This window comes from Acomys minous (assembly GCF_964271855.1).
Source record: "Acomys minous genome assembly, chromosome: 1".
NCBI lineage: Eukaryota > Metazoa > Chordata > Mammalia > Rodentia > Muridae > Acomys > Acomys minous.
Window position 1 is genome coordinate 90,781,923 of NC_140483.1, and position 13,616 is coordinate 90,795,538.

The following is a 13,616-nucleotide window of genomic DNA, read 5'->3' on the forward strand; positions in this document are numbered from 1 at the left end:
GGAAAAGGGCTTCCTCATGATGCAGCTATTACACTCCTTGGAATATTCCCAGAAAATGTTCTACCACACAACAGGGACATATGTTCAACCATGTTCATAGCAGCCTTATTCATAATAGCCAGAGCATGCAAACAGTCTAAGTGTCTCTCAGTAGACGAATGGATAAAGAAACTGTGGTACATTTACACTATGGAATACTACTCAGCTATTAAAAACAAGGAATTACCGAAATTTGTGGGCAAATGAATTGAACTAGAAATGATCATAATGAGTGAGTTAATCCAGAAGCAGAAGGAGTCAAATGGTATATACTCACTTATATCTGGACGCTATACCAAGAAGTTGTCCCATGGAAGTCTTCACTTACAGGTAAGTGGTACAGAGGGCAGGACATCCTATTGGAACTTTAGGTGAGAGAAACATGGGAGAATGGGGAAATAGAGGGATCCAAAAGGGTCCTAGAAACCTACAAGAACATTATGATGGGCAGATCTGGACCCAGGGGTCCCGCTCAAACTATGGCACCAGCCAAGGACGATACGTTCAGTAAACTTCAAACTTCTACCCAGATCTAGTCATTGGACAGGACATTCTTCACAATTGAGTGGAGAGTGGGGACTGATTTTTTACACGAACTCTGGTGCCCCATATTTGACCACGTCCCCTGGATGGGGAGACCTGGTGGCCCTCAGAGGAAGGATAGCAGGCTACCAAGAAGATACTTGATACCCTATGAGCATATAAAGGGGAAGGAGGTCCCCCTCATTCACAGTCATAGGGGAAGGGAGTAAGGGGGAAAGCAGGAGGGAGGAATGGGAGGATACAAGAGATGAGATAACAATTGAGATGTAATATGAATAAATTAATAAAATATTTTTTTAAAAAAGAAGAAAAGAAATAAACATTCTTTATTCTTAGCCTTTTTTTTTTGCTAAATATTCCTTGGTAACATATTTATCAATTATGTTTTCTTGAGAGTAGCGATAATTTTGGTTTCTTAAAAGACCCTGTTATGTTTGTCCTCTGAGTGGTTCCACCCAGAAACAGATTGAAACAGATGCTGAGACTCACAGCCAACATTAGTCAGAGCTTTGGGAGTCTTGTGGAAGTGTTCTTGCAAAGATAGAAGGACCTAAAGGGGACACGAACACCACAAGAAGACCAAAGGGTCAATTTACCTTGGCCCATGGGGACTTACATAGACTGATGCACCAACCAGTGACCATGCATGGTCTGGACCTAGGTCCTCTACCGATAGGTAACCATGGGCAGCTTGGTCTTCATGTGGGTCCCCTAGAAAGTAGAGTGGGGGCTGTCTCTGACATGAACTTTGCTGCCTGTCTTTGGATCACTGCCCCATTGCAGAACTGCCCTGTCTGGCCTCAGCAGAAGAGGATGTGCTTAGTCCTGAAGTGACTTGATATACTGGGGTAGGTTGATATCGTAGGGGATTCCCCTTTTCTGAGACGAAGGAGATGTGGAAAAGGGAAGAGGCTGAGAGAGTGAGACTGGGAGGAGAAGAGGGGGCTGTGTTCAGGATATAAAGTGAATTAATAAGTAAAATTACCAAAAGAAAAAAACACTTATGTTATGTGAATATGTTTTTGTTTTAATCCTAAGTGTGGGATATGGACTACTTATTTTGTTCATAGCTGTTAAATATGATTAACTCATGCTCTAGAAGGGGCATAGTTTTGGCCAGCTGCAGAGAGTTTAATTCTGTGGACTCTGGAGAAGGTATAAATGGAAGAGCTCTGAGAGGGCCTGAGGAAGTTGCTGTTGGTCCCTGCTGCTGCTTTTGCTAATGCTGTTGTTTTCTAGATTGCGGAATATTCTGCCGAAGAAGATTGGACTTGCCCATAGGAACCTGATGCTCCTAATCATCAGGAGGTCTAAAGAGGTCCATGGTCCCTTTTTCCTCTAACCTTCTTTCTTGCCTAGCTAGTGTTTGGAAGGGGGATTGGGGTAGATAAGGGTGGTAGGTATAAGAACCCAATAAAGGAGCCAAAAAAGTACGCCTGTATTAGGTATGTTAGCTACATTTTCATAGCTCTGACAAAGGTCTGAAAGAGTTTAAGGAAAAACATCTTTAGGTTCATAATTTCAGAGGGTTTCTGCCTATGCTTCGCGGCCTCCGTTGCTTTGAGCCTGAGATGAGATAGAAGGTCCTGGTGGGACAAGCATGGCTGCTTTCCCGACGGGTGCAAAGCTTAGGGTAAGAAGGAGAAAAAGAGAGGCAAACTGAAAGACACTCTTTAAAGACAAGCTTCCACTGACTTACTTCTTCCCTAAGGATTGCACTGTCCTCCAAAATAAGCTCCCACTTCTGGGCCTAAGCTTTTTACAAGGTACCTAAGGCTGAAATTTCAAATTCAAACTGTAACTTTGGGCAAATGACTTAATGTGTCTGCCCTCGGTTTCTGCCAACTCGTAACATTGATAGCGCTTATTTCTTAATATTGCGGTGGGGATAGTTGCATACATCTTATCATATTGTCTAGCACCAGCAATCATCATACATCACAGAACCATCTCTTTTTTAATATTTTATTAATTTATTCATATTACACCTCAATTGTTATCCCATCCCTTGTATCCTCCCATTCCTCCCTTCCTCCCGATTTCCCCCTACTCCCCTTTCCTACACAGAACCATCTCTAATACTCTGAATGACCAAAAAATAATTGGACCATTCCTTGAACAATTCAACTTTCATAAAACTGAGAAACAAATTATTAATAGCACTGGGTGTATCATGTATAGAATTGCGATGTTTTATAATAGATCCTCTTTTTTTCCCCCTCCATCACTCCCATAACTGGAAGGATAGGGAGATGAAAACAAGCTAAGAATTTTTATCTCTCAGATAAAATTGTTCTAAAAACATCTCAAGCCTCTTTTCTCATGACAAACAGGCCATGCCGCAGCCTGTCAGGGTACAGTGGCATCTTGATTAGCTGTTCTACCTTCCCTGAGAGAGAACATGAAGGAAGCAAAACCCAGTTACATAAATTTGGCTCTTACTGTGTCAAGACAAAGCATGGTAAAGGTAATGCAACCCAAATCCAGACTTAGCTTTTCCCTTTCAATTCTTTAAAATATTTATAAGTAATATTTTAACTTCCTTCAATAAGACACGGACCTCTGAAGATAAAAATAGATATACAATGAAAAATTGTAAGCATGTTAAAAATCTTAGTGTCCTCTCTCTTCCTGCTGCTGTGCAATGCAGTGAACCACTGAGCCATGAAACAAGTGCCCTGCTCACGGGATGCATAAGCCATGGACCAGCATGGACAGAAGAGTAAACTTGACAGCATACCTGAACTGTGAAGTGTAGTGTAGCCTGAGGTACTTACACTCTTTCTTCTCATGGAGAAGCTGCAACACAGAGGAGAAGCAAAATGGCTGCCCATAGGTACTCTAAAACCCTAGGTAAGCAGAGGTCAGAAATAAACTATTATATTTTGCTTTCTTCCCAAAAAGCAAGTGGTTTAATAGGTTTTATTTTAAAAATAAAAATAGTGGGAAAACAATGTAAAACATACTTAATATGCACAAAGATTTAGTTAGCTGCTACTAGAAACCAGGTGAGGATGCTTTTCTTGAACCACAATATTAACCTTTCTGTTACCTCAAAGGTAACTTGAAACAACTACAGAGGGTGAGGATTTTCCTCACATTAAAACAGCCTTTGAAGTGTAAGGGCCATTACAGGAAAGTATGGTAAACAAACAAGGCCCAGAAGAAAGCCGAGGTGAAAAGCCTAAGAGCCCTTATGCTCCTTCCCAGTTAAATCCCAAAGGTTTCATTTTTATTTCCTCAAGCTCAGTGCCTCTAAGAAAAGTATAGGATAGGTAGAATAGGAGTAAAATTTGGTTAGTTTGACATTTAGGCTTAAGATGGAAAGAAGAGTGAGCTTGGCCAAGGAAGCCAGCACTGCCTGTCAGTGTGATAGAAACGACAGACAGCCCTGCAGACATGCAGACAGTTTCCCTGGCACCCCGGAGTCTCTCCTGTGTGGCTAGTCTACTCCCTCCTTAGAGACCAGCTTTTCTTCCCCCCATTTGAACATATTTTTTCTGTAGAATCTGCACAGATATGATAGACTCTGACTTGATCCACTTTCAGCTTAAAATAAAGTACATACTTGGGCTTTTCCTGACAACAGAATTCAAATCAGAACCTCAGCTTCTCGGGATGTTTCACTTCAATTTAGCTCTTATTGCTACTGACCGGATTTTTTTCCCACACACTGTGTTATTAATAAATCCAATGTCCTATATGACCCACTTAAAACACAAAGCCTATGACCAGGATTGTATCTGCTCATGTTCTTATAGGTAACCAGAGAACATAAGACTTTTTTTTTTTACTTTATTAATTTATTCTTGTTACATCTCAATGGTTATCCCATCCCTTGTATCCTCCCATTCTTCCCTCCCTCCCATTTTCCCCTTATTCCCCTCCCCTATGACTGTTCCTGAGGGGGATTACCTCCCCCTGTATATGTTCACAGGGTATCAAGTCTCTTCTTGGTAACCTGCTGTCCTTCCTCTGAGTGCCACCAGGTGTCCCCCTCCAGGGGACATGGTCAAAGTTGAGGCACCAGAGTATGTGAGAAAGTCATACCCCACTCTCCACTCAACTGTGGAGAGTGTTCTGTCCATTGTCTAGATCTGGGTAGGGGTTTAAGGTTTAGAGGGTCCTAGAAGCCTACAAGTAGAACATTATGATAGGCAGATTTGGGCCCAGGGGTCCCGCTCAAACTAAGGCACCAGCCAAGGACAATACAGGCGGTAAACCTTCAATGAAGATTTAAAGAATGCAAGCATGAATATGTGTTTTGCGAGGTCAGGGAATACGGTAGAATAGAAAAAGGGTTTCTAGGGAATGTCTTAGTTTAACAGATAACAGTTAACATTTATAAAGAGTGTACACCAATATCTTGAGATTATCATTTTTTGTCACATTAATATCCTAAAGGACTAAAGAACAAGATGCCACAAAATATGTACATGATCTAAGGAAAAGGCAAGTAGATCCACACCCAGATTCATTTAACAGCAGTTAGCCTTCCCTACAATGAATGCTGTTGTATGTTGCTAATATGATAAGGAGCATTTTTGCTTCTGTTCTTTCCAGAACCCTCCACATCCACATATGTAGAGGTTTTGCAATCGAAGCTGTCAATTGTCAGAGAAGCCCTGTTGTGTGTGTAGTCAAACTGGAGGAAATTATGCACTTTTGTCTCCTTAGTGGTGACACTTCATGAACAATGGAGAAACCCAGACATTAAAATACTAAATTCAAGCCTGTGTCCCCAGCAACATTAACACAAAATATTGAGTCGATGCCATCGATTCAATCTATCTTTCAGTGAAAGCAGCTCTTGAGAGAACACACAAAGACTTTAATAGCCTTATTTAAGCCATTGATAAAACCTTAACTATATAGATGATTGAAAAGAAGTCATGCCATTTAGGCAATCTTTTCTAAATATTGTACCTTGGAACTACAGTGTTGTTGATCAGCACTGACTGGAATAAATGCTGATAAATCTATTCTAGGCTGAAAGTTAGAACCCACGTATCTCATTCCCAGGATTCATGCAGATAATGATAGATTTTAAACATGTATAATTTTGGAAACTCTATGATACTGAGATGCCCAATCAGAAGATATAACCTAGACAGGCTCCCTTTCCATCCATGCAGAGAAGTACAAAGGAAAATCTAAACCAATGCTAACATATTCTTTAAAATGAAATGATTTTGTCCAATGTATGAAGAAAGTCTAATTAAAAGACCAATGTCTTATGCTAGGCATAGTTTCAAATGACTAAAAATAATAAAGTATTCACAAAATATTTAAATTTATGTTCTAAATTGAACTGCTAGGAAACTAAGTGGTGGCCTCTAACTCAAAAGGTACTGAAACCTCAGAGCATGTAGTTTAGATGGATGATGTCATCTTTTCTCCCACTACTAGTTACTCACCAACCTTCAGATGCCATTGAGTAAGCAACATTCTTGTTGCCTCTTCTCTGGCCCTGGATTGTAATCAATAATGCACCTGCCTTAATCTGAGCAGACCATGTCATGGAAAGACACGGCAGTCTTATTTGCATCCTGCTTTACAGATGGATTGAAGCACATTCAAATAATTGATAGGATTAAAAAACAATTCCAATATTTTTTCCTACAGGATATTTATTAAAGGTTTTCTTAAATGAAGATGATATGGGCAATCAAAAATCATCATGACATATAATGAAATCATCTAATGACATATGTAAATGCTACTTCTCTGCATAAAAGACCATGAAATAATGACAGATCAACTAGTTATGAGCAACCAAATCCACTGTGAGAAGCAGTTGGAGGGTTAAGCATACCATGCAAACAGCTGAAAGCACCAACAGGATGGCAAACACTTGTAAACCCAGCACTCAGGAGGCTGAGACACTATGCATCCCAGCTAGGCAACATACTGAGATAATGTTTCAAAACAAATCTCATCTATGCCAGTGTCTTATGTAGTTATATACAGTATATGTCATCTTTATATAATATTATGTACATTACATGTCACATCCAGTGGCTCACTGTGTTATAGATTCTTTTTCTTTTGTTTCTACTTTTTGTTACTTAAAACAAACCCATATAATTGTATTTTAAAATAAAATCTACCAAACAACCAAACAGCAACAAAAACAAACAGTTCCATAGTGGGTTCTACTATTCTCAAGTGCTTTGGGCTGGCATTAAAAATACACATTTTAACCATCTCTAATATGTCTTTAACATATTTTCAGAGAATTTTCATCATCCCAAACAATTTAGAACCCAGTGTTCTACACACAACTTAATAGTTTGAATCACATTGCTTCATTATTATGTCTGCTCTGGAAAAAAAATTTTCCCGAACAAATGCACTTTCCTTGGGTAGAATTTTCTCTTGCACACTCTTTGCCAGTTATGAAAAACAATATAGTTTTAAAAATTGCTAGACTTTTTATAGAAACAATGTTCAAACTGAGTCTGACCTGAAAGCCAGCTTCCTTTGGTAAGCCTTTCTCGGTACCAGATGGTGCTACAGGAGCTTTCACTGGTTATATTCCTACTCAACACCCACGAACAAGAAGACCTAGCATAGCAAACTATTATTAAATTGCAATAATGACACTCATATCTTGGTAGCAACATATCGATGTCAAATTGGACTTAAGACCCACTCCACAGGAGGGAAATCATGCCTGTTGTTGGAAGTCTAGTCAATTACCCAGGATTCTGTAGTCATCACCGGACTTAGAAAATACCTACTATTGTCAGAGAATAGTATGACCCCTAACTTCATTTTAAAACTTAACTGATAGCCACAGATAAGATCTTCCACCCTCATCAAATAAACTTTGTTTTGCAGCATACAGAGATCATTACTGAAATCCACAACTTGTCGAAATTTAGAGATGAACTGATTGCAGACTGCCAAGCCTTAGTGGATATAAGACAACTCTCGCACCACAGGCTGAGGATGAATGTGAAACGAATCTAATGATAGAATAAGTCAGAGATGTAGGATTTATCTTTTCATTTCTTTTTGATGTAAACTTTTATTAAAATGGAAGTTGTCAGTGCAGAAGAGATTTGCATAAGGATTTGATATTTTTAAAACACCCTTTCCCAAGCAAATGGAATTTTAATGTTCAAAATAACTTTCAATAAATCCATAAAAGTGACAATTTGCATTTCACTTTTAGCATGTCAAAATATAATATGCTTGTAACTGTGTGCTATCAAGGCACATCTGAAACACTGGATTTCTTTGTTTGTGTTGTTGTTTTCAGGGACAACGATAACTTTTGAGCTTCCATAAATTCAAGCAGGAAGAGGTTAATTCATCAGGATTACTTAAACCCACAGAAAAGATCTTGAAAGAGCAGGCCACGGAGTACCCTAAGAAGCAATTACATTAGATAGTGCCTTTGAATCTTTTCAAATTTATGATATTTTAAGTACCATTAAATATTCTTCTTTTGATTGGAAGAACTTTGTAAATGACAGTTAGTTTATGCAGAGCAAATTAGCCGCTTCCCTGATTCTCTTCACATAACTGTCAATTCTTCCTCTATTACCCCATCCAAGATGGCATAATGGATTACATTGTAAAATCCGAGCTATATGCCTTGGTGTGGAACTTAAGTTTGGGGACCATATGATTTACATTTCATCAGTGATGCCTTTATTTTTGTTACAGCCAATTCAATACATTTTATATCTAAGAGTTCATGTTTTCCTGGACATAAATTGATTTAAAAATTTTTTTCTTACTAGCTCTCATTTTCCTTTTCTCTCCCTCCCTCCCTTCATTCCTTTCTTTTCTCTCTTATTTAGATTTGTATTTCTGTTCAGGAATATTGTCTGATTCCTCTGGATCTCTCTACCTACTCTCCTATACTGATATGCATTAATAAGTAAACTAGTTTTAAATCTAAATTTACCCTGCCAGCCCCTACATACCTAACATACCACTAAACAAAGCATGATGCATAAGCATTCATAAAGGTACATCTTCAGCCATTACACATCACATGTAAGTTTGTTCTACATACACGCACATGATTTATTTTGATCATGTTTATCCAATTCCCTCCCCTGAAATTCCTTCTTTAGCCCTTTCCCTGCTACACTTTTTTTTCTCTTCATGTTCTCTCTCTCCTTCCTCCCTCCACTCCCTCCTCCCTCTGTCTCTGTTTTAAAAATGCACCTAGTCCATTTGGTGCTGCCTCTAGGTTCATAGATATGGGACAATTAATAGGTAGCTTTTAGTATCTGCATGATTGAAGAGGACTGGCCCTCACTCCCCTAGAAGCCATCAACAGCTAATGGTTCCTCAGCTAGTGATTGGGCTTCATGAATCATCCACGCCCCATTTGTGCTGTCAGTTGGTCTCGCTTGATTGAAACTTTTGTGCCTATTGTCACAGGTGACAGCAGTTTACACCTGCAACAGTGTTTTCATGGCCTACAGATGTTTCATTTCAGATACTGACCAGCTCTGATTCTTATATAATCTTTCCATGCCTCTTTTATCATGACCCCTGAAGCTTGAGGGTAAAGTTCTGATAGAGCCCTTTGGAGCTGAACACTTCGCAGTCTCTCATTTGAATTCTGCACCTTGACCAATTGCAAAGCTCTATCTTAATAACCATCTATTTAAGAAAGGAAATGTCTCTGATGAGGACATGGAGTTGCACTAATCTACTGGTATAAAGACACTTGCCCACAAGTTAGATGACTTAAGTTCAGGCTCCAGATTGCACATAGTAAAAGGCTAGGTCAGAAGATGTGCGTGCAAAATATACAAAAGAATAGAAAAGAAGCAGAATATAACCCTTGAATATGCTAAATTTTTCATACGGGACACAAAGCAAATATGAACAGAATCTAAGCAGTCTGAAATATATTCATAAAATATGTTAATTTAACCAGTTTTAAGATGATATTCCGTTTCATTCCAAAATTACAAATAAAATAACCTTAACATTTACCTCATACGACTAAAAATCCACAGAAGAGATTAGAAGCCCCAAGACCTCATGATGCTGTCTCTCTGTGTCTCACTCTTCAAGACCTGTGAAGAAAAAGGTAAAAGAATATTCAGAATAATGTATGTCTTTATGGTGATTAACCATAAAATTTTATTATCATTTCATACTGCCACTTAAACAGTACTTCCCCTTGTCCTGCTGTTATTATGGCTTTTGTTAAATTGCACAGTATAGCAATGGAAATTATGGCTGTCTTGGACATCTAAGACACTAAAATAGAGTCCAGATTATAAAGTACCACAAAGGAACCCCACATTCAGTTATATGTTCTTTTATTGAGGCAGGGTGTTGTGCTGTGAAAACAAAAATTTGCAATTGAAGTGTTTTCCTACTCTATACTCTACACAAATTACTGCATAAATATATTCCTGCATGAAGCAGACATCTTTGACTGCTTATTTAGTTTTTACAGTGATTACTTTAACTAGATTTTTAGCAGTAATTTTAATTCTTATCCCATAATTTCTCTGTACAAGATACATAAGATATGAAAACAATAGTCATCTTTTTGGGAATTAATTCACTTGGTAATAGACACCTATAACATCAGCTTCTCAGACAGATGGCTCTCATTCCTTTTATGGATCTCCTATAGCAAACTATGGGATGTCAAGTAAGATGAGATAGTAGACAGAGATCTGCAGTAAGACTCCAGTAACGGTTCAAGTTTAGATTTTAATTTTCTATAGGACGAACCACCTAAACACTACTTGTTAACAGCAAGTCAAAGCGACAATTAAGATGCATGAGGGTGTGCTGTCATTTCCTGCTAGCCATGTGTCTCCATTCGCTTAAGGACTATGTGTAGGAATGACAACACACTTGGTGGAGAAAGTGCTTCTGCACCATCACTAAGACCTCAGTTCTGATCCCCAGGACCCACATAAGAGACAGGTGATGGGCAGCTCGTATGTATCTGGGACTTCAGTGCTGGCATGAAAGACTGCAGAGATGGTCAGATGCAAGGTGTTTGCTGGTTGTCCAGCTAGTTGCTAAGCAAACTCCAGCTTGTTCTGTGAGAGACACCATCTCTAAAAAAGAGTAAGATATCCATATGGAAAACACTCAAGAATCATTTCTAGCACTCAGATATCTGGCTGGATATTGGAAGATGGCTAAGTGAGGGTAAGGTAGTGTGCTTGCTGCAGAAGTTCAGGGAACTCAGTTTGCATGGCTATTTCATCTAGGAACAAGATATGTGCACACCAACACTTTGCCAATAACTGCTGTGTCTTCTGTGAGACATATATCAGCACAAAAACCCTACATTGCAGCTTGCATGTTTAAAAAAAAACAAATAAAAATTCTAGTTTGTTGTCATATTTAAAGATCACAAAGCTATGTGTTGTGTCACACAACTTTAATACCCAACACTGTCAATTTGATGCAAATAACGATATGTAGCCAAATCTTGTCAAAAATAAAAAGTGAAGCCAAATGAAATAAAAATAATTCATATTTGACATCTTTATGGTAGAAGAAATGTGTCTTACATTTACAATTTGCTGTCATGTTTTAACTTTGAGTTAGCAATCATTTTAATTTAGAGGCATTATTGTTTGACAGATATTAAAAATAAATAGTGATAATAAAGTAAAAACATAAATGGAAAAGAAGCAATCAGGCCACAGGCATTAAACAAAAATTAACTTAACAACACATAAAATTTAGAAGAGAAAAAAAAACTGGAATTAAATATGTTGAGAAGACGTAGATAAACATGTGTGTTCGTGGGTTTTTTTCTGAGTGGCATTCGAGGAGTCTCAGCAAAAGTTCCTCCAGTTTCACTGGACTGACAATGGAATGTACAATGACAAACATTCCAGACCATAATTTGTAAACAGTAAAGCAAAGCTTGTAGTGACATTGTATCAGTCTATTACAGGATAATAGGCAATATGAGACAGAAGCCCATCCAGTAGGCAGTCCTTGCTTATGTAAAACTTACATTAGGTATTTCTCACTAAAATTATTTTAAGGAAGACAATGCTATTGGCAGTCAATAATCTTGAAAGCAAAGCAAAGGAAAATATGAAAATCCAGTTTTATAAGAATTGGTGGATATAGTAAAACTAAATAGAAGTATACCTTGGAATTTTGACAGAAATAAACAATTCAAAGTGAATATTTAGAAATAAGATATTTAGAAATAAAAAGGGGTCTTTAGCAATCAGAAAACACCTCAAAGCCATATATAAAAATGAAATATGTCCAAATGCTTAGGGTGGCCAACAGAATCACAATAGGATCTGTCCCTTAGACAAGAAGCTATGGACAGCCAGTTTCATGGTCATGATCATGTTATGGTGATAACACTAAAAGGTAGTATAAAGAGGACAGGCAGTATGGTTCTGCCAAGAATTCTGAAGAATTAATGGTTTTTAATCTGTAGCCAATGCAGACTTGACTACTATTCAAACAAAAAAAATACTTCATTTAAGAAGTGAACATTTAGGTATCAAGTCTCTTCTTGGTAGCCTGCTATCCTTCCTCTGAGCACATACAGGGGGAGGAGGTCCCCCTCAGTCACAGTCATAGTGGATCGGAGTAAGGGGAAAATGGGAGGGAGGGAAGAATGGGAAGATACAAGTGATGGGATAAAAATTGAGATGTAATATGAATAAATTGATAAAATATATTTAAAAAAGAAGTGAGCATTTGGATTTATACAACCAAATGCATTATTTTGCTTATTTTTTAAAGGCAATGTGTAGAGTAATAATTACAGATAAAGCAAATGTCACACTACTCAAAGAGTAGTAAATGAATCTTTTAAGTTTATAACAGTATGTTCAGGAATACGTGAAAACAAATGAAAAATGACTCCCCCTTCTCCTTTTGAGGGAAAACCACATTTTACAAATGAATGACCCTAGGTAAAGAATCTATATTATTGAATTTTCATCTACATGTTAAAGATGATGTAGGAGGAAAAAATGAAAATCTCTTTGAATGAATTATGGGCTTTTAGAAAAGCACTCTTTTTCTTTTGCCACAAATATATCTAAGTTTTTTCATACTTTAATTTGATGAGGGAAAGCTGGAAGATTTTTTTTTCATAGCAAAGATCTACTCTGGCTTCTTCTTTCAAAAGGTGAAAAATGACCATACTGTTGATATTTTATTTGTCATACTTATGTTCTTGCACATATTTATATTCTAGTGGAGGGCACAAACAGAAAGATGTTTATCATGGAAAAGAGTTTCGAGCAGTGCAGCCCTGAGATAATGGAGGAAGACTAACAGCACATCGGTACCTAAGGAACATCTTAGTGATGGCAGCATCACAGGAGGTGTATTCCAGTGGGAGGAGTTTGATTGCTTCTGAGAGAAATGGTGCACTCTACATTGGGTAAAGAAGTGTCACCCAACAACAAGTGAGTGGTTAGATGTCTCTACATCTTTCCTACTTTTATTTGTTTTCTTTTTACCCACTTGATAATTTGGAAAGAAGGAATGATGGCCATGATAAAAAGCTGGTCATGCTTCTGATTGCTTTATAAAAAATATTTCTGGGACCCCAAGATGGTTCAGTGGGTGAAGGCTACTGACAACAAGACGGAAGACCTGAGTTAGATCTCAGGACTCACATGGCGGAAAAAGAGAACTGATTCAAGAAGATTGTCTTCTAATCTCTACATGTGGGCGATGACATGTGTGCAAATGCGCACACACAACCAACACACATGGACTCAAAATAAATAAAATAAAACATAATAAAAATAGTATTTAATTTTTTTCAATATAAATTACATCATAGAGAATATTTGGGATTATTTTACCTATCTGAGGCACTTAAGGTTATAGCATAATTGTCTCAAGATGTCCTCTCTTACAATTAACACCGTCTCCTCAGTACCATGTGTAGATAGCTATGGCTATGAAACTAGTAAGAGTAAATAGGAAATTGAATATAATGGTGCTTAACCAAATTTAAAACCTATAATCAGTGCAGCAGACCAGACATAGATGATTTCATGTTTTATTATCAACATTTCACAGCT

The 13,616-nt window shown here is 37.8% G+C and overlaps 1 protein-coding gene across 10 annotated transcripts in view; it reads right to left on the reverse strand.

The window, feature by feature from the left end:
• The window catches only part of LINGO2 (leucine rich repeat and Ig domain containing 2), a 1,231,101-nt gene that overhangs the window by 702,082 nt on the left and 515,403 nt on the right, over window positions 1-13,616 (reverse strand). For all 10 annotated transcript variants that reach the window (XM_084795136.1, XM_084795135.1, XM_084795139.1 and 7 more), the window contains one exon: window positions 9,553-9,635. The gene's annotated coding sequence lies outside the window, so the exon portion shown is untranslated. The remainder of the gene's footprint in view (window positions 1-9,552; window positions 9,636-13,616) is intronic.